This window comes from Heterodontus francisci, chromosome 16, assembly GCF_036365525.1.
Source record: "Heterodontus francisci isolate sHetFra1 chromosome 16, sHetFra1.hap1, whole genome shotgun sequence".
Taxonomy (NCBI): Eukaryota; Metazoa; Chordata; class Chondrichthyes; order Heterodontiformes; family Heterodontidae; genus Heterodontus; species Heterodontus francisci.
The window spans coordinates 31,558,490-31,576,922 of NC_090386.1; the positions used below are offsets into that span (position 1 = coordinate 31,558,490).

General features: G+C 47.0%; 1 protein-coding gene across 3 annotated transcripts in view; it reads right to left on the minus strand.

Annotated features, from left to right (window-relative positions):
* Positions 1 to 18,433, minus strand: part of LOC137378047 (AP-1 complex subunit gamma-1-like) — a 215,158-nt gene that overhangs the window by 146,078 nt on the left and 50,647 nt on the right. The window lies entirely within an intron of this gene.

Below are 18,433 nucleotides of genomic sequence, written 5' to 3' on the forward strand. Positions count from 1 at the left end.
CCTCCAATCACCTTAAAATTATGCCCCCTGGTGATAGCCCTTTCTGCCCTGGGAAAAAGTCTCTGGCTATCCACTCTATCTATGCCTCTCATCATCTTGTACACCTCCATCAAGGCACCTCTCATCCTTCTTCGCTCCAATGAGAAAAGCCCAAGCTCCCTCAATCTTTCTTCGTAAGACATGCCCTCCAGTCCAGGCAGCATCCTGGTAAATCTCCTCTGCACCCTCTCTAAAGCTTCCACATCCTTCCTATAATGAGGCGACCAGAACTGAACACAATATTCCAAGTGTGGTCTAACCAGGGCTTTATAGAGCTGCAGCATAACCTCGCGGCTCTTAAACTCAAACCCCCTGTTAATGAAAGCCAACACACCATATGCTTTCTTAACAACCCTATCAATTTGGGTGGCAACTTTGAGGGATCTATGGACATGGACCCCAAGATCCCTCTGTTCCTCCACACTACCAAGAATCCTGTCTTTAAGCCTGTATTCCGCATTCAAATTCAACCTTCCAAAATGAATCACTTCACACTTTTCCAGGTTGAACTCCATCTGCCACTTCTCAGCCCAGCTCTGCATCCGGTCAATGTCCCGTTGCAACCTACAACAGCCTTCCACACAATCCACAACTCCAGCAACCTTCGTGTCATCGGCAAACTTGCTAACCCAGCCTTCCACTTCCTCATCCAAGTCATTTATGACAATCACAAAGAGCAGAGGTCCCAGAACAGATCCCTGCGGAACACCACTGGTCACAGAGCTCCAGGCTGAATACTTTCCATCTACTACCACCCTCTGTCTTCTATGGGCCAGCCAATTCTGTATCCAGACAGCCAACATTCCCTGTATCCCATGCCTCCTTACTTTCTGAATGAGCCTGCCATGGGGAACCTTATCAAACACCTTGCTAAAATCCATATACACCACATCCATGCTCTTCCTTCAACAACATGTTTTGTCACATCTTCAAAGAATTCAATAAGGCTTGTGAGGCATGACCTGCCCCTCACAAAGCCATGCTGACTGTCTCTAATCAAACTATGCTTTTCCAAATAATCATAAATCCTGTCTCTCAGAATCCTCTCCAATAATTTGCCCACTACCGACGTAAGACTGACTGGTCTATAATTCCCAGGGTTATCCCTATTCCCTTTCTTGAACAAGGGAATAACATTTGCCACCCTCCAATCATCTGGTACTACTCCAGTGGACAGTGAGGACGCAAAGATCATCGCCAAAGGCGCGGCAATCTCTTCCCTTGCTTCCCGTAATATCCTTGGGTATATCCCGTCTGGCCCCGGGGAATTATCTGTCCTCATGTCTTTCAAAATTTCCAGCACATCCTCCCTCTTAACATCAACCTGTTCGAGCATATCAGCCTGTTTCACGCTGTCCTCACAAACGACAAGGTCCCTCTCACTAGTGAATACTGAAGCAAAGTATTCATTTAGGACCTCCCCAACCTCCTCCAACTCCAGGCACAAGTTCCCTCCACTATCCCTGATCGGCCCTACCCTCACTCTGGCCATCCTCTTGTTCCTCACATAAGTGTAGAATGCCTTGGGATTTTCCTTAATCCTACCCGTCAAGACTTTTTCATGTCCTCTTCTAGCTCTCCCAAGTCCATTCTTCAGTTCCTTCCTGGCAACCTTGTAACCCTCTAGAGCCCTGTCTGATCCTTGCTTCCTCAACCTTAAGTAAGCTTCCTTCTTCCTCTTGGCTAGCTGTTCCACAACTCTTGTCATCCAAGGTTCCTTCACCCTACCATCCCTTCCTTGCCTCATCGGGACAAACCTATCCAGCAGTCGCAGTAAGTGCTCCCTAAACAACCTCCGCATTTCTGTCGTGCATTTCCCTGAGAACATCTGTTCCCAATTTATGCTCCCCAGTTCCTGCCTAATAGCATTGTAATTTCCCCTCCTCCAATTAAATATTTTCCCATCCCGTCTGCTCCTGTCCCTCTCCATGACTATAGTAAAGGTCAGGGAGTTGTGATCATGATCACCGAAATGCTCTCCCACCGAGAGATCTGCCACCTGGCCTGGTTTGTTGCCAAGCACCAAATCCAACATAGCCTCCCCTCTAGTCAGCCTATCTACATATTGAGTCAGGAAACCTTCCTGGACACACCTGACAAAAACTGCTCCATCCAAACTATTTGCACTAAGGAGGTTCCAATCAATATTAGGGAAGTTGAAGTCACCCATGACAACAACCCTGTTACTTCTGCACCTTTCCAAAATCTGCCTCCCAATCTGTTCCTCCGTGTCTCTGTTGCTATTGGGGGGTCTATAGAAAACTCCCAATAAAGTGACTGCTCCTTTCCTGTTTCTGACTTCCACCCATAATGACTCAGTAGACAAACCCTCCTCGACGACCTCCCTTTCTGCAGCTGTGATACTACCCCTGATTAGAAATGCCACTCCCCCACCTCTTTTACCTCCCTCCCTATTCCTTTTGAAACATCTAAACCCCGGAACATCCAACATCCATTCCTGCCCCTGTGATATCCAAGTCTCCGTAATGGCCACAACATCGTAGCTCCAAGTACTGATCCATGCTCTAAGTTCATCACCCTTATTCCTGACACTTCTTGCGTTAAAATAGACACACTTCAACCCATCATACTGGTTGCAACTTTGTCCTGTCAACTGTCTAACCTTCCTCACAGACTCTCTGCACTCTCTATCTGCCTGTTCAACAGCTACCCCATCCACTGATCCGTAGCTCCGGTTCCCATCCCCCTGCCAAACTAGTTTAAACCCTCTCGAAGAGCACGAGCAAACCTCCCGCCCAGGATATTGCTGCCCCTCCAGTTCAGATGCAACCCATCCTTCTTGTACAGGTCCCATCTACCCCAGAAGGTATCCCAATGATCCACATATCTGAAGCCCTCCCTCCTACACCAGCTCTGTAGCCACGTGTTCATCTGCACTCGCTCTCTGTTTCTAGCCTCACTGGCACGTGGCACCGGTATCAACCCTGAGATTACTATCCTGCTCGTCCTGCCTTTTAGCTTCCAACCTAACTCCCTATATTCGCTTTTCAGGTCCTCATCCCTTTTCCTAGCTATGTCATTGGTACCGATGTGTACCACGACTTCTGGCTGCTCCCCCTCCCCCTTAAGAATCCTGTAGACTCGATCCGAGACATCACTGACCCTGGCACCTGGGAGGCAACATACCATCCAGGAGTCTCGTTCGCGACCACAGAATCTCCTGTCTGTTCCTCTAACCATTGAATCTCCTATCTCTATCGCTCTCCTATTCTCCCCCCTTCCCTTCTGAGCCACAGAGCCAGGCTCAGTGCCAGAGACCTGGCCGCTGTGGCTTTCCCCTGGCATATGACCTGCCATCACTGTTTTGGACAGGATAGTGGAACTTTTGTCCTTCAAGATGACACTGGTTTCAGTGTTTCTGTGCCCCTGTTCCACATTTTCCTTTAATCCTCATCTCAAACATACAGTATTACAAATTTTTTCTTCCTACCTTTTCAATCATCCTAGAAAGTTTCCACTTTAGTCCCCCCTGCATGTTTTCCACACATTAAGCATTTATCAGAGGCTGTTTCTGGATCTCATTCATAAGGTTGGACAGCACCACCTACCTCAGTTTGCCATTTTGTATTTATGTTAGGCCTGAATCATCAGGTTACTTTATTCAGCAAGGCTTCGTTATGACAACCTGAATTACATCAGTCACACTGATTCACTAACGCACGTTATTCCCAGGTGGGATACTGCCTGCATATTTGCTCCCCAAGTAGGATTTGTTTGCGTAGAGGACATATTTTTCCAACTATCTTTCCCAGGTGGGAAAGACTTGGCGAATGCGACATTTACCAAACAGCGAGTGCTGCTGCCAGCACACTCAACCTCGGTGACTGCGCTGTATGGTAGATGAGGTAACATGACGAACAGCATGAAAAACCACCCGAGATGGTGGATTTTTCCTCACACTGCTGCAAGTTGTAGTACAGATGAAGCAAGGTAAATAGCGCCTGGGGCCAGATTTTTCTTTATCACAGGCAGGTTAAGTGATTTTCTTTTTTTAACATGGCTGCTTTACTGAATTTCTTCAGTTACACGATATGAAGGTTTTTCTTGCATGGTGTACATCTGCAAACAAGTTGGTACAGTAAAATTATACTTGCACTGACCATCAGCACAGCAAATATGCTGCCAAATTCTTGCAAAGATAGATGGACAGATACTAGGAAAGAGTTCAGGTTCTCAAAATGATATTCTTACGAACAGAGAGATTGTTATGCCGCATGCATTCTCGTTGGCAGTTGAGGGAACACTGCCAAGGGAGGGCTCATAACAGCTCACCAGTTCTCGTCAAGGGTAGTGAGTTCAGAATGACGCAAAGTTGGGGTAAATTATGGTTTTGAAACCAAGTTGTGGTTTTGGAGTTAATGGCCTCCTTCTGTGCTGTATTTTTATGTTAATGGAATATTTAAACAAGTGTATTAATTAGATTTCCTTTATCCTCTTGGCCAGTTACAAGGGATTAATCCAGGGCTGGAAAGATTAATTGGGCTTCACGAGTCTAGCACAAATGATACAGCCAAAAGCAAAAATTGAAGGCAAACCTTATGTCAATTAAATTCAATTTGGAAAAGGTTTCTAAAATAATTACTCCTGCCCCTTAGGTCATAGCTTTACTATTATTACTGACTACCAGCCATCATTGCCTCCGAACCAGACGTCTCCGGGACAGACTGAAATTCTCAATGTGGGGGCGAGGGTAGGGGAGAGCTGCTCGCCTCCAATTCAGATAACATTAAGCCCATGAAGGGGCTCTTTAAGGGGCCGTAGAGAGGTCTGCACTGCAATTTTCATTGGCGTTTCTGGCGAGCCCAACCAGTCTGGGGCTCATGCGCAGCTGTCAGTCTCACAGTGGGCAGGGAAAAACTTTATTTCTGCACGATGAAATGTTTGCCCATGAGGATCTTGCTGAGCCAAGCACAGAACTTGCCAAAAATTCTGGAAGCGCTGTCTCACCTCAGTGTCGCTGACCCTCCATGGGGCTGCTGTCATCGGCAAGCCCCAGCATGGCTATCACCTGCCTTTGCCGCTCGAGCTCTGCGGCTAGCTCCCGTTTTCTGCAGACGCTTAGTACCATTGATTGGGTGCTGAGCTCACCTCCTGCCCACTTAGGGCTTATGCCCTAATTGAAGATCACGTCATGTTAGCGACGCAGTTCAGGAACGAGGTCGGGACTCAGAAATTATCCAGGGGTCAGGTTCCCGAACCAGTTTTGAAAATTCAGCCCCTAGTCTGTACTGGTAAACTGAGGTAATACAATTAATCTCCTCAGGATCCTCAGACCAGCAATGAGGAAATTCCTGATATGATGTATGATCAAGTGTCCACGAGTGAGTAAAAAAAATCTGGCAAGAGTAGAACAGAGCTCTGCTGTGAATGATGTCCACAGTAGAACATCTTGCTCACATTGTCTAGACTCACAACATGAATGGCCAGTTGACAGAGGTTCGGGAATCCGCTCATGCCCACAGAACAGTGCTCCAGCAGGTAGCAGCTTCAGAAGAGGTGGCAGCTCGATATGCGGCATGGCTGCAAGAAGGTAGCCCATAATTCTGACTATTTCCCTCATTTTAGAGATAGTTTGTGCAACAATTGTTCTGCTTGACAAATGTCTCACGCTTTTTGTTCACATGCTTGTAGTGGTTGGGAAAGGGCTGGATCAGAATCTCATTGTATGGAGTGAAAGCTATTTACAGCCGGAATGGTAGGGATTTCTTTTCCCATTGGCAAAATGCACAGCACGCGAATGGGTCACATCCAATTGGACAGCAACAGTTATGACTTAAGTGGTTTTCTAAAATTATAAGAAGCTTTGGTCACGTAGCGGGTGGAGAAAGTGAAGATTCAAAAGTCACAGGACAAGAACGTGCATTTGAGACCACCCTTATGACTACAATTCCCATAAAGCTCGTTCAGTAGTGCAGAGTTATTTACGATGTTTGTATAGGACGAGCTACGTGCAGTGAATGCTTGGAGCTGAGGCGGAGGTTCAGCACATAGGTATTGATATTTCCACTCCGTTGGAAACCTGCAAGACTCACGTGCAGGAGTTTGTAGACTTTCATTGTCATCTAAATAGTATGGGCGATATGTTAGGCGATCTGTGGAGTGACGGGACTGAAATGACACTGCATTGCTCTCACCGCAATCAATCATATATTTTGATTGGGTGCTTTGTCTTGAGCAGTTGTGTCGTAACAAAGTAATCATTCAGCCTAATTCCATTTTCCAGCTCTTGATCCGCAGATTGTAGGTTACGGCACTTCAAGTCTAGAAATAGGAAGATAGGAAGGATCAACGTGTGGCTCGAAGCATGGTGCAGGAGCAGGGCTACAGACTCATGTGGCATTAGGACCAGTTCTGGGGCAGAAGGCACCTATTCAAAAGGGACGGGTTGCACCTCAACAGGACTGAGATCCATGTCCTCGCTGAGCAGTTCACTAGTATGGTTGGGGAGGGTTTAAGCTAAATTGGCAGGGGGATGGGCACCAGCATATAGAAGTAGAATTGAGGAATAAGGTGCATAACGCGAGTGTTGAACAGCACTTGAGAAGTAGTTCCATATTAGGAGAATAAGGAGGGCTAAGAGGAATGCAAAGACAGGATTATAATGCACATATGTAAACGCACAAAGTGCAGTGAATAAGGTTGGTGAGTTACAAGCACAAATAGCAGTATGGGAATATTGTGTAGTGGCAATAATGGATGTGGGTTAAAAATGGAGAGAGTGGGCGCTTAATAAACAAGGATATTAAGTGTTCAGAAAACAGAGAAGGAAAAAAAGGGAGGTGGGGTGGCAGTACTAATTAGGGAAGAGATTGTAGAGTTGGAAAGAGGGAATGCCCTCGAGAGGGCAAGGACAGAATCCATTTGGTTAGAATTGAGAAGCAAAAAAAAAAAGGTACGATTGTGCTACTATAGGCCTCCAAATAGTGAGATAGAGAAGCCAATCTGCAGGGCGATCACAGAGATGTGCAAGAACTTTCTTTCTTTGGCCTTCTTGTCTCGAGAGATAATGGGTAAGCGCTTGGAGGTGGTCAGTGGTTTGTGAAGCAGCGCCTGGGGTGGCTATAAAGGCCAATTCTAGAGTGACAGACTCTTCCACAGGTGCTGCAGATAAAGTTGGTTGTCGGGGCTGTTACACAGTTGGCTCTCCCCTTGCATTTGTCTTTTTTTCTGCCAACTGCTAAGTCTCTTCGACTCGCCACACTTTAGCCCCGCCTTTATGGCTGTCAGTCAGCTCTGGCGATCGCTGGCAACTGACTCCCACGACTTGTGATCAATGTCACAGGACTTCATGTCTCGTTTGCAGATGTCTTTAAAGCGGAGACATGGACGGCCGGTGAGTCTGATACCAGTGATGAGCTCGCTGTACAATGCGTCCTTGGCGATTCTGCCATCTTCCATGCGGCTCACATGGCCAAGCCATCTCAAGCACCGCTGGCTCAGCAGGGTGTATATGCTGGAGATGTTGGCTGCCTCGAGGACTTCTGCGTTGAAGATACGGTCCTGCCACCTGATGCCAAGGATTCTCCGGAGGCAGCAAAGATGGAATGAATTGAGATGTTGCTCCTGGCTGACATATGTTGTCCAGGCCTCGCTGCCATAGAGCAAGGTACTGAGGACACAGGCCTGATATACTCGGACTTTTGTGTTCCGTGTCAGTGCGCCATTTTCCCACACTCTCTTGGCCAGTCTGGACATAGCAGTGGAAGCCTTTCCCATGCGCTTGTTGATTTCTGCATCGAGAGACAGGTTACTGGTGATAGTCGAGCCTAGGTAGGTGAACTCTTGAACCACTTCCAGAGCGTGGTCGCCGATATTGATGGATGGAGCATTTCTGACGTCCTGTCCCATGATGTTTGTTTTCTTGAGGCTGATGGTTAGGCCAAATTCATTGCAGGCAGCCGCAATCCTGTTGATGAGTCTCTGCAGACACTCTTCAGTGTGAGATGTTAATGCAGCATCATCAGCAAAGAGGAGTTCCCTGATGAGGACTTTCCATACTTTGGTCTTCACTCTTAGACGGGCAAGGTTGAACAACTTGTGTGGAGGAAAATTCCTTCTTCTGAAGGCTTGAGCGCATGTGAGAGCAGCAGGGAGAAGATCCCAAACAGTGTAGGTGCGAGAACACAGCCCTGTTGCATGCCACTCAGGATAGGAAAGGGGTCTGATGAGGCGCCGCTATGCTGAATTATGCCTTTCATATTGTTTGGTGGACATCCGATTTTTTCTCGTAGTCTGAAGAGACCACGTCTGCTGACGAGGTCAAAGGCTTTGGTGAGATCAATGAAAGCAATGTAGAGGGGCATCTGTTGTTCACGGCATTTCTTCTATAGCTGGCGAAGGGAGAACAGCATGTCAATGGTGGATCTCTCTGTTCAAAAGCCACACTGTGCCTCAGGGTAGACACGCTCGGCCAGCTTCTGGAGCCTGTTTAAAACGACTTGAGCGAAGACTTTCCCCACTATGCTGAGCAGGGAGATTCCACAGTAGTTGTTGCAGTCACCGTGGTCACCCTTGCTCTGATAGAGGATGATGATATGGCATCGCACATATCCTGTGGTACTGCTCCCTCGTCCCAGCACAGGCAAAGCAGTTCGTAGAGTGCTGAAAGTATAGCAGGCTTGGCACTCTTGATTATTTCAGGGGTAACGCCGTCCTTCCCAGGGGCTTTTCCGCTGGCTAGAGAATCAATGGCATCACTGAGTTCCGATTTTGTTGGCTGTACATCCAGCTCATCCATGACTGGCAGAGACTGGGCTGCATTGAGGGCGATCTCAGTGACAACATTTTCCAGGGAGTACAGTTCCAGGTAGTGCTCCACCCAGTGGTCCATTTGCTTGCGTTGGTCAGTGATTCTGTCCCCTGATTTAGATTTGAGGGGGGGGGGGGGCGATCTTCTTGATGGTTGGCCCAAAAGCTCTCTTAATGCCATCATACATTCCTCTGATATTTCCGGTGTCAGATGCCAGCTGAATATGACTGCATAGGTGTTGCCAGAGTCACTTGCGCAGCGCCTGGCTGTGCTTTGTGCAGCACTTCTGGCTGCTTTAAGTGCTACGGATGTTAACTCGCTGGGGGCTTTCTTGTAGTTCAACAGTGCAATGCCTTAGCGGCTATGACAGGTTCAAGCTCTTCAAAAGTGAAATTGAAACCAGTCTGCATTCCACTTCACACGTTTGCCATAGGTGGTCATTGCTGAGTCATAGATGGCGTCTCTGATGTGGGCCCACTTGGTCACTGCATCCCCTGTAGGAGTGTTTTGAAGGGCTTTTTCAAGTGAATTTAGAAATTTATGTAACAGCCGTGGATGAGAAATTCTGCTAGTGTTGGGCGCGGGCAGCCCTTCTGCTTGGAGTGATGCAGCTTCTTTGGTTTGAGTCTAACCTTGCTGCACACCAGGGAGTGGTCAGTGTCGCAGTCCGCACTGTGGAAGCTGCGTGTGATTTGAACGCTGTTTAAAGAGGCTCGCCTTATGACGATGAGGTCCAGCGGGTGCCAACGACGTGATCTTGGGTGCCTCCAAAAAACCTAGTGACAGGGTTTAGTATGAAACGAGTTGGTGATGCAGATGTTATGATAGGTACACAACTCAAGCAGTCTCTGTCCATTCTCATTCATCCTTCCAACGCCATAGCGCCCAAGGCAGGAGGGCCATGAGTCATGGTCGGCCCCAACCCTGGCATTAAAGTCCCCCAGCAGGAACAGATGTTCGATATTGGGGATGCTACTAATAATATTATGGAGTTCCTCATAGAACTGATCTTTAGCTTCAGGTGGGGAGCAGAGTGTTGGAGCATAGATGCTGAGTAGGTGTACTGGACCAGAGGCAGTGAACAGTCGGATGGACAGTGTGCGTTCTGAGCCATCTGAGAGTGGCTCTATCATACTGAGCAAAGAGTTTCTGATGGTGAAGCTGTCTTGGTTCTTCAGGGTCCCTACCCTACCAGAAGAAGGTGTAGTCTTGCTCTCTTAAAGATCCGCTCGCAGGGAGGCGTGTCTCCTTAAGTGCTGCAATGTCGACATTCTACTGAGCTCGTTGTTAATGATGGCGGTCTTCAGAGAGTCGCTGATTTGTATAAAGTCTTCCGACAGGCCAGGACACACAGTTCTGACGTTCCAGCTTGCAAAACAAAGGGCTGGTACCTTCTTTCCTTTTTTGTCATGCTGTTTGGTGCGGTGTTACAGTCCACTTGTCGGGCAATGACCCTGAGCTCCAAGCACCCACTGAAGCAGGTGGACTGTGGCGGGACAGAACCTTACTGACCGGGGACTGCCCGGTTTGAGGCGGGCGGTAACTGTCCAGTGAGATGCGATGACCTCTCCCACCGACAAAGGCAACCCATGGCGCCCAATCCCTACGCCAATTCAGCTGGACTTATATCCCGTAACTGCTGCCTTCCGTGTTGTTTTCGTCGCTGTGAGGCGATTATGGTGTGACCTCTCCATGGCGCATGCCTGGGCGGATGTATGGAGGTTGTGAGCTGTCCAAGCGTCAAAACCCCCCCTATCAGCCTTCCTGGTGGGGTCCGAAGGAGTGCAGAGCACGACGTCTGGCACCGGTATGGCTGCAGGAACTGCTGGAAACATGCCAAAGGTGACACATGACCGCCTTCGGGGTTCCGCTCCGGATTTTCTGTTAGGGTTTACTCCCTTAGCCTTGGTCTCTCCCGAGACGCCCACAAGGCAGTGGGGTTGTTAGGGCCCCTGCTCAGGGATAGATGGATGCTGGTGGGAGGAGGTGGGGGGGGAAGAGGGTGCAGGGGGGGAAGGGGGTGCGAGGGGGAGGGGTGCGGTGGGAAGGGGGTGCGAGGGGGAGCTGGGAATGGGGCTGCAGGGGGGTAGGGGAGTGGGTGCAGGGGAAGGGGGTGCGAGGGGAAGGTGGTGCAGGGCCGGGTCGCTGGCACCAGTCGCAGACCGGTAAATCTGTAAAATGCCTCAAAAAGTTCTCAAGTGTGTTATTCAACTTGAAATCCACGCATAAATCTCTTGCTGGGCTGCTTTTGGAAAATAAACCACAGACACTTACTCCCGGAGAGAAACGAAAATGTTCAAGGACGCTCCGAAAGCTCCAGTCAGGAACAAAGGCAAGGTCTTCTTCCATGCTGTACACTGGAGGATGCTGATATCGAGGAGGTCATGCAGGCTGTGGGCTGGCCTGCTCGCGATCCACTTGTTGACGAAGACAATGCAGATGGAAGGGAACAGTTTCACCGAGAGCCCGACTACCCTGATGAGGTCCTGTCAAGTGCATTACTACTAACTATTAATTAAGGTACCCCACCAGCACTCAGATCTCTAGGACAATGGTGGGAGCTGATGAAATGTTTTATACCTGCACCCCCTAAGAACTACAGAGTGGTGATATTGGAAGACTTAAATTGTTCGAATATCAATTGGAATAACGTTTAGAGTAAAGGGAAAGGAGGGGGGAGGAATTTTTGGATTGTGTTCAGGAGAACTTCCTTGATCAGCATCTTCTTGGCCCAACTGGAAAGGAGGCATAGCTGAATCTGGTGCTGGGGAATGAGGTGGGCCAAGTGTCTGTGGGGGGGCGCTTGGGTAACAGTGATCATATAAGGTTTAGACTTGTAATGCAGAATATAAGGTAGAACAGCTGGATTGGAAGAGGACTAATTTCAATGTGATGAGAAGTAGAGGCCTGCTTTAGGTCAGGAAAAAGAACCTGACCCAAACCCCTCCAACCACAGCGGGCCTGAGCCCGACCCAAATCCCTCCGATTTTGCCCCGAGCCCAACCCAACCTGAACCCGCCACTACTCCACCCGAACCGAGCCCGACCCGACCATCCCTTTACTTACCTGACACTGCACCTGCAAGAAGCTGCAGCGCATGCACGATGACATCACTCGCTGACTGCGCAGGCTCCATTTAGTCCTGGACTCCCAGCTCAGGTAAGTTTTTTTTACTTCAATACTTACCAGCAGAGCACTTACCGTGTCTGTCCGGTCCGAGCCGAGCCCGAAAGCCGGCCCCAGAAGATGGGTCCGACCCGACCTGAACCCGACATGTCGTCGGGTCCCGATGGGTTCGGGTCGGGTAGCAGGCCTCTAATGAGAAGGGATCTAGCCACGATAAAACGGAACCAAAGACTGACAGCAAAAACTAATGAAACAGTGGGTTATCTTCAAGGAAGAAATGCTTCAGGTACAGGCTGCGTATATTTCAACAAGGGCGAAAGCTCAGGGAACCAAAAACAGGGTTCCTTGGATGATGAGGGAGATAGAGATAGAGATATGTAGGCAGATCTCTGAGAAGTGCAAGGACAATAGGGCAGTAATAGTTGGGGATTTGAATTACCCCAATATTAACTGGGATTGTTTTAGGGTGAAAAGAATTCTGCTCCCCCAAATTCTGAGGTGCATTCAGAAGAACTTTTCCCTCGAGTATGTAGCAAGTCCAACAAGAGAGGGCGCAGTTTTAGACTTAGTTTTAGGAAATGAAGACGGGCAGTTGAAAGGAGTGGCAGTGAGCGCGCATTTTGGTGGAAGTGATCATAATTCAGTCAGTTTTAACATAATTATGGAAAAGGACAGAGATAGAGTCATAGTCATAGATTATATAGCACAAAAATAGGCCCTTCGTGTCTTTGCCAGCCATCAAGCCATCTGTTCTAATCCCATTTTCCAGCACTTGGCCCATAGCCTTGTATGCTAGGGCATTTCAAGTGCTCATCTAAATACTTCTTAAATGTTGAGGGTTCCTGCCTCGACCACCCTTCAGGCAGTGTGTTCCAGATTCCAACCACCCTCTGGGTGAAAAAATGCTTCCTCAAATCCCCTCTAAACCTCCTGCCTATTACCTTAAATCTATGCCCCCTGGTTATTGAGCCCTCCACCAAGGGAAGTTTCTTCCCATCTATCCTATCAATGCCCCTCATAATTTTGTATACCTCAATCATGTTCCTCCTCAGTCTTCTCTGCTCTAAGGAAAACAACCCTAGCCTATCCAGTCTCTCTTCATAGTTGAAATGTTCCAGCCCAGGCAACATTCTGGTGAATTTCCTCTGCACCCTCTCCGGTGCAATAACATCCTTCCTATAGTGTGGTGCCCAGAACTGTACATAGTACTCCAGCTGTGACCTATCATTTTATACAGCTCCACCATAACCTCCCTGCTCTTATATTCTATGCCTTGGCTAATAAAGGCAAGTATCCCATATGCCTTATCTACCTGTGCTGCCTTCAGTAATCTATGAACAAGTACACCAAGGTCCCTCTGTACTTCCATGGGTCCGACCATCCATTGTATATTCCCTTGCCTTGTTAGTCCTCCCAAAATACATCACCTCACACTTCTCAGGATTAAACTCCATTTGCCACTGCTCTGCCCATATTAACAGCCCATCTATAGCATCCTGTAATCCAAGGCTTTCCTCCTCACTATTTATGAAACCACCAACTTTCGTGTCATCTGCAAACTTACTGATCATACCTCCTACATTCATGTCTAAATCATTAATGTACACTACAAACAGCAAGGGGCCCAGCACCGACCCCTGCGGTACACCACTGGACACAGGCTTCCACTTGCAAAAATAACCCTCAAGCATCACCCTCTGCCTCCTGCCACGAAGCCAATTTTGGATCCAATTTGCCAAATCGTCCTGGATCCCATGGGCTCTTACCTTCTTAACCAATCTTCCATGTGGGACCTTATCAAAAGCCTTACTGACGTCCATGTAGACTACATCAACTGCCTTACCCTCATCTACACATCTGGTCACCTCCTCAAAAAATTCAATCAAGTTTGTTAGACACGATCTCCCCCTGACAAAACCATGCTGACTATTCCCTGATGAATCCCTGCCTCTCCAAGATTAATCCTGTCCCTCAGAATTTTTTTCCAATAGTTTCTCTACCACTGATGTTAGACTCATTGACCTGTAATTACCTGGTTTATCCCTGCTACCCTTTTTAAGTAATGGTACCACATTCACTGTCCTCCAGTACCTCTCCTGTGGCCAGAGAGGATCTGACAATTTATGTCAAAGCCCCAACTATCACCTCCCTTGCCTCAGATAACAGCCAGGGATACATCTCATCTGGGCCTGAGGATTTATCCACTTTTAAGCCCACTAAAACAGCTAATACTTACTCCCTTTCAATGCTAATTTGCTCAAGTATATCACAATCCCCCTCCCTGATCTCTACACCTATATCATCCTTCTCCATAGTGAACACAGATGAAAAGTAATCATTTAAAACCTCACCTATGTCCTCCGGCTTCACACACACATTGCCACTTTGGTCCCAAATGGGCCCTACTCTTTCCCTGGTTATCCTCTTGCCCTTAATATACTTATAAAACACCTTGGGATTTTCCTTTATCCTGCCCGCCAGTGTTTTTTCATGTCCCCTCTTCGCACTCCTAATTACTTTTTTTTTTAAGTACCACCCACCCCCCCCCCGACCCCACACACTTTCTGTACTCCTCTAGGGCCTCCACTGTTTTCAGTGCTTTGAATCTGCCACAAGCCTCTTTTTTTTCCTTTATCCAATCCTCTATATCCCTTTACATCCATGGTTCTCTGAACTTGTTGGTCCTACCCTTCACCTTCACGGGAACATGTTGGCCCTGGACTCTCACGAGTTCCTTTTTGAATGACTCCCACTGGTCTGATGTAGGCTTTCCTACAAGTAGCTGCTCCCAGTCCACTCTGGCCAGATCCTGTTTCATCATATTGAATCGGCCCTCCCCCAATTCAGTACTTTTATAGATAGGCCAGGAGTTAGAGTTCTCAATTGGGGCAAGGTCAATTTTACTAAACTGAGGAGTGATTTAGCGAAAGTGGACTAGAAACAGCTATTAGAGGGTAAATAAGTGTCAGAACAGTGGGATAAAAACAAGAAATGCTGGACATACTCAGCAGGTCTGGCAGCATCTGTGGAGAGAGAAGCAGCGTTAACGTTTCAGGTCAGTGACCCTTCATCAGAACTGGCAAAGGTCTGCTGAGTATGTCCAGCACTTCTTGTTTGTATTTCAGAATAAAAGGCATCCAAAGGGGAGATTCAAGGGGTTCAGGGTAAACATGTTCCCACAAAGAAAAAGGGTGAGATGGCCAAATCTAGAGCCCTATGAATGTCAAGGAGCCTACAGGGTAAGATAAGGCAGAAAAGGAAAGCTTATGTCCGACACAGAGAACTCAATACCACAGAAAGTCGAGAGGAGTATAGAAAGTGGAGGAGTGAAATCAAAAAGGAAATTAGGAAAGCAAAGAGAGGGCACGAAAGAATATTGGCAAGCAAAATCAAGGTGAACCCAAAGATGTTTTATCAATACATTAAGAGTAAGTGATTAACTAAGGAGAGAGTAGGGCCCATAAAAGACTAAAAAGATAACCTATGTGTCGGAGCTGAAGATATTGGCATGGTTCTTAATGAATACTTTGCGTCTGTCTTCACAAAACAGGGGGAACGATGCAGATGTTGTAGTTAGGGAGGAAGAGTGAGAAGCACTGGATGTGATAAACATAGAGAGAGGGGAAGTATTAATGAGATTAGCATCCTTGAAAGTTGATAAATCACCAGGGCCAGATGAAATGTATCCTAGGCTGTTAAAAGAAACAAGAGGAAATAGCAGAGGGTCTGACCAGCATTTTCCAGTCCTCACTGGATACAGGTGTGGTGCCAGAGGATTGGAGAATTGCTAACATTGTACCTCTGTTTAAAAAGGGAGTGAAGGATAGACCGAATAATTACAGGCCAATCAGTCTAACCACAGTAGTGGGCAAATTATTGGAATCTATTCTGAGAGACAGGATAAACAGTGACTTAGAAAGGCACAGATTAATCAAGGATAGTCAGCAAGTATTTGTTAAGGGAAGATCTTGTTAGACCAATTTGATCGATTTTTTTGAACTAACAGGGAAGATAGATGTGGTCTACATGGATATTAGCAAGGCTTTTGACAAGGTCCCACATGGCAGACTGGGTAAAAAATAAAATCCCATGGGATTCAGGGAAATGCAGCAAGGTGGATCCAAAATTGGCTCAGTGGCAGGAAACAAAGGGTGATTGTTGGCGGCTGTTTTAGCGACTGGAGGGCTGTTTCCAGTGGCGTTCCGCTGGGCTCAGTACTGGGCCTCCTGCTTTTTGTGGTGTATATTAACGATTTGGATGTAAATGTAGAGAGCATGATCAAGAAGTTTGCGGACGACGCAAAGACTGGGCGTGTGGTAGATAGCGAGTAGAATAGCTGTAGGCCGCAGGAAGGTATTGATGGTCTGGTCAGATGAGCAGAAAAGTGGGAAATGGAATTCAACTTGGAGAAGTATGAGGTGATGCATTTGGGGAGGTCAAACAAGGCAAAGGAATACATGATTAATGGGAAAATACTGAGAAGTGTAGAGGAAGTGAGGGACTTTAGAGTGAATGTCCACAGATCCCTGAAGGTAGCAGGACAGGTCGATAAGGTGGTTAAGAAGGCATATGGAATCCTTTATAATAAAGATAAAAGCAAAATACTGCAGATGCTGGAAATCTGAAATAAAAACAAGAAATGCTGGAAATACTCAGCAGGTCTGGCAGCATCTGTGGAGAGAGAAGCAGAGTTAATGTTTCAGGTCAGTGACCCTTCTTCAGAACTGACAAATATTAGAAATATAAAAGGTTTTAAGCAAGTAAACCGGGGGGGGGGGGAGGGGGTGGCAAGAGATAACAAAAGAGGTGTTGATAGGACAAGGTCACAGAGAATATTATATATGGAATCCTTTCCTTTATTAGCTGAGGCATAGAATACAAGAACCCGTTGGTTAGACCACAACTTGAGTCCTGTGTGCAGTTCTGGTCACCTCATTACAGAAAGGATGTAGTTGCATTAGAGAGGGCACAGAGGAGATTTACAAGGATGTTGCCAACTGGAAAAATGCAGCTATGAGGAAAGATTGGATAAGCTGGGGTTATTCTCCTTGGGACAAAGAAGGCTGAGGGGAGATCTGAAAGAAATGTACAAAATTTTGAGGGGCCTGGATAGGGTGGAGGTGAAGGGTCTATTCACCTGAGTAGAGAGGTCAGTGATGAGGGGGCATAGATTTAAAGTGATTGGTAGAAACATTAGAGTGAAGATGAGGAAAAACTTTTTCACCCTGAGGGTGGTGATGGTCTGGAACTCACTGCCTGAAAGGGTAGTTGAGGCAGAGACCCTCAACTCATTCAAAAGGAGTCTGGATATGCACCTCAAGTGCCGCAAGCTGTAGGGCTATGGACCAAATGCTGGAAGGTGGGATTAGAATAGGTGGATTGTTTTTCGGCCAGCACAAACACGATGGGCCAAGTGGTCTCTTTCTGTGCCTTAAACTTTCTATGATTCTATGATTATGATGAAACAGAAAAAAAGGGTGTATGATGCATGCCAGGTGAATTCTTCAAGTGAAACCAGACCAAATACAATAAGTTGAGCAGGAAGGTGAAAAAGAAAATACGACTGGCAAAGAGGGGACATGAGAATTGAATGGCAGTCAACATAAAAGGGAACCCAACAATCTTCAACCGGCATGTAAATAGTAAGATAGTAAGCAGGTAGCAAGAGGTGCAGTGGGGCCTATTAAGGACAAAAAGAGTGTGATATATACTTAGAGGCGGAGGGCAAGGCTAGAATACTTAACAAGTACTTTACATTGTTGTTTACCAAGGAAGAGGAATCTGACAAAATATTGGCAAATTGGAGAGAGTAGTGGCAATGCATAGGGTAAAAATTAAGAGTGGAGGTGGTACTGGAAAGGTTGGCTATGCTTAGGGTGGACAAGTCACCTGGTCCAGATTGCTTGCATCTCAGGTTGCTAAAGGAAGTGGGAATGGAAATAGAAGGGCTTGCCATAATCTTCCAACCTTCCCGAGATACGGGGGAGGTGTCAGAGGATTGGTATGTGGCAAATGTAACACCCTTATTCAAGAAAGGGTATAAGGACAGTCCTAGCAATGACAGGCCAATTAGTTTAACAGTGGTAGGTAAGGTTTTATAAACAATAATCGGGGTTGGGGGGGGGGGGGGGGGCGGGGAAACAGACACTCCAAGAGGTTTGAGTTAATTAAGGATAGCCAGCAGAGATTTGTAAAAGGCAGATCATGATTGACTAATCTAATTAATTTTTTGGATGAAGTAACTGAGAAGGCTAATAAAGGGAATGCAGTGAATGCTGTCTATATGGATTTTAAGAAAGCGTTTGATAAAGTACCACGTAAAAGGCTGGTTAACAAAATTGAGTCTTGCTGAAGTAGATGTTGACAGACATGTAATTTGCCTAAGTAACTATTCTAGACACTTAAATAATCCAAGACACTGTAAAAAGAGAGCCTTATCCTGTCACCACTCCATTCCCAGGTGCTGACTTTCCAGCAGGGAGCCCTGTAAACAGAACC